This window comes from Chinchilla lanigera, unplaced genomic scaffold, assembly GCF_000276665.1.
Source record: "Chinchilla lanigera isolate Chin_1 unplaced genomic scaffold, ChiLan1.0 scaffold00011, whole genome shotgun sequence".
NCBI classification, from domain to species: domain Eukaryota; kingdom Metazoa; phylum Chordata; class Mammalia; order Rodentia; family Chinchillidae; genus Chinchilla; species Chinchilla lanigera.
The window spans coordinates 25,636,860-25,640,837 of NW_004955412.1; positions in this window are offsets into that span (position 1 = coordinate 25,636,860).

Here is a 3,978-nt window from a genome sequence, read left to right on the forward strand (position 1 = left end):
TCTGCATTTTTAAAAATCACTCTGACAGTGGTTTTTTTTTTTTTTTTTTTTTTTTTTTTATACCAGGAATCAGACTCAGGATCTTGCACTTGCCAGGCAGCCACTTGTGCCACTGAGCTATATCCCCTGCCCTAGAATAACTTCTTAGAGAAAATGTGAAAGTAAGGAGTGGAGAAAAGATAGGAAATAAAAAAATCAAGAAAGTCCATATTTTGGGCCACAAAATACACCTGCACAAAGTTTTAAAAATAAAGGTCATACACTTCTTGCAGACCACAATTAATTTGAACAAGAAATAGTGACAGAAAGATAGCTGGAAATATCTATATGCTTCAAGATTACACAACACTCTTTTAATAAATACTACATGGGTCAAAGAAGAAATCTCAAAGGAACTCTAAGAATTTTAAAACATTTTAAACTGCTAAAAAGTAAAACAACTTGTCAAAATATGTAGAATGCAGAAAAAGCAGTGCTTAGAGAGAAACGCACAGGACTGAATGCATGCATTAAGAAAGAAGAAAGAGCTGAAAGCAATCATTTAAGTTCCCCATTAGGAAATTAGAAATAAGGGCAAATTACAGCCAAAGTAAGAAGAGAAAGAGGGGGCTGGGGATTTAGCTCAGCGGCAAAGTGCCTGCCTGGCAAGCACAAGGTCGTGAGTTTGGTTCCCGGTACCGGAGAAAAACCAAAAAAAAAAAAAAAAGAAGAAGAAGAAGAGAAAGAATAATAAGAAAATTTAATGTACTCTCACTTGTTTATTTTTTATTGACTTGCCTGAGTTGTGGTGCCATAGCCAAAAAAATCAAAGCTAAGAAAATAGTAATATAAAAAATTCCTTCCCTTATGTTTTCTTCTAAGATTTCTGCAATTTCAGGTCTTAAGTTTAGATCTTTATCTGATTTTTATTAGCACAATCTCAACACATTTGCAGTAGTTTATTGCGGGATGTCGGTACATATACATAGCACATCTTAATTCTGCTTTCATCCCCTACCCCTCCTATCCCTCCTCCTTCCAACTCTTTGTCCCTTTCCCATTTTCAAGATCTCTATTTCCTTTTTTAGAGAAACAGAAATCTCTATTTCTCTTTTTTCCTTCTTTTTTCCTTTCCTTTCCACCTTCTGCTCTCCCTCTTTCCATCTCTTGTTTCCATTCTCATTTCAAAAAGATCTCACTACTTCTTATTATCTTTTATTTTGCTTTTTATTTTTGGGGTTGCTCACATAAGAGAAATCATGTGATATTTAAGCTTGTGTGTCTGATTTATTTCACTTCATACTATGGACTAAAGGTGCATCTATTTACTTACAAATGCCTCAAGTTTATCATTCTTTATGGCAAAGTAGTACTCCACTGCTTATAAAGACCACCAAATGTAGAAACGTCCCACCCCCCACCCCACAACCTTACTAGAATTTGATATTGGTTGATTTCTTGATGATAGCCATTCTTTGTGGAGTAAGATGGAATCTCAATGTTGTTATAATTTGCATTTCTCTAAGTGTCAGTGATTTTGAATATTTTTTGGTGTCATTTTTGGTCATTTATACATCTGAGAAATGTCTATTGATTCTGGTTACGCATTTTTGATGAGTTCTTTTATTTGTGCATGGGTCTCCTTTTTTTAGTTCTTTATATATTCTAGATGTTAGTCCTTTGTAAAGAAATATTTGACAAATTTTTTTTGCCATTCTACATGCTGACTTTTCACTCTTGGTTGTTTTCTTTGCTGTGCAGAGGGCTAACAAAATTTGGTATGATCTCACTCGCTGATTTTCAGTATTATTTCTTATGCAATTAGGGTTTTTTCCAGAAAGTTTTTGACTATGACTATGTCTTCAAGAGTTTTACCTGTTATGTCTTCCAGCAGATTAACTGTCTCTGCTTTAGCAGTTAGATCATTGATTCATTTTGATTTTGACTTCAGCTTAGTGAGAAACATGGTGAGAAATATTGGTCTGAACTCTGTCTTTTATATGTGGATATCCACTTTTCCCATCACCATTTATTGAAGAAGTTATCTTTCCTCCAGTGTAAGTTTTTCTCATCTTTGCCAAACATCAAATAGCTGAATGTGCCTGGAGTTGTTTTTGCTTCCTTTATTCTGTTTATCTTTTTGTTTCCATTTATCTGTGTGTCTGTTTCTGTGCCAGTACCATTTGTTTTTATCACTGTAGCATTGTAATATAACTTTTAATCTGGGCTTGTAATGCCTCTTGCTTTGCTTTTGTTACCCAGGATCGCTTTTCAATATATATTTTCCTCCTCTCTCATTCAGTTCTATTTTGGTGCAGAAAAGTGAAAATATACAATAAAGAAGAGGAAGAAATATCAGAACGCCTTCAACAATAAAATCTGGTACTATTTAAGCATTTACTGTTGTTAGTGATGAAACAATCTATTCTCAAGAAAATGTGAAACTCTTGTTCACAAGGTAATTAGCAATATCATCAGGCATAGTCTCAGTGAAATTATGCATGATGGTATGCCAATATGAGATACTTAACTGTTTTATACTTCTAACCCATTTGGGAAATTTTAGGAGAAATACACTAAATTTGGGGGGTTCTCTGGATTCCTCACACCTATAAACTAATTTCAAATCTCCCAGTCCCCAATACTCATTTTTTGCATAGTTATGAACCAAAATACTAGTTTATATTCTCTTGTCTTCCTGGAGATCTTTCTCTGGGGTATTAAATAAGACATCAGGGGGCTGGGGATTTAGCTCAGTGGCACAGACACTGCCTGGCAAGCACAAGGTTGTAAGTTCAATTCCTGGTACCGGAAAATAAATAAATAAATAAATAAATAAATAAGATATCAGGTCATATCTGATGTCTTCAAAGATGGCAAAGTTAATATTTTATTTATTTTTTCTTAGTTGAAAGTATGAAGGAAGGAGTACTACAGTCAGAGTAAATCACCCATCTGCTGTCCTGGTGAGGAAAAGAAAAATTTCTCAAGTGCATAAAAAAAATGCCTTCACAAGATCACTAAGAAAATGGCCTTCATTGGTACCATCTGTCTGAAGCAATGATGTCAACCTCCCTTAGTGGTCTATGCTCAATGTCACCAGTATGGAGTCAACTACATTACTGTACAGAAAATATTCATACTAACATCTTTACTGTATGCTCCTTGATGGTATTATTTAGGAATTGAAAGATAATCAACTTATATGTCCTTATACTTGCTCCACAGCTGACCAGATGATTTCTTATTCACATATTTTGAGGAAAATGAGACAAAATATCACTTTAGACTGCAATTATAACTTTCTTTCATTACAACTGGAAAATTTTCGGAGGAAATGTATTTGGCAGAAATTGAAATAAACATTTCATATTCTCAATTTTTTTCACCCTTCTAGAACTAGAACTAGCTATATGAATACAAGTTCTTAATTCATTGAGATTTGGTTGGTATAGACTACTTCTCAGCCAAGTTTGTTTTTTTTATTGAAATGCTCATGTGACAACAATATGAGGATGTTTAGCACATTATTTGTACTCAGCCCTCAGATCTCCAAACACAGAAAAAATGTTACAAGAAATTAAGCCTCTTTCCATTCCTGAAATTGAATACCTTCAGAGCCCATCAATAGGGAACAGGAGATTGCATTCCTGAGAGGAACATTGTACTCCTTCAGGAGCATTCCTGAGGAACTCTAGGTGTGCTGTGTCTGGAAGGAGGGAGCCCACATTTAACCAAGGAACCTTCCACTGGATCCCAAAAGTCGTGCTCTCTGGACACCTGTGCTGACCCCAGTGGACTGAGAGAAACCAAGGAGGAATTCAAGGGGCATTTGGCTTCCCTGGGCTGGTTGGCTTTAGGACCTGCAGAGACTCGCTGCAAAATTGCTCCTTCCAGGGGGCAGGGTTATCTAATTTTAAGTGGATTTTTATTAAGGCATGTGTCTAGATGTCCCCCAAAGGCTCATGCAGTCATAGGTGGGGTTTCTCTGAGGTGGCT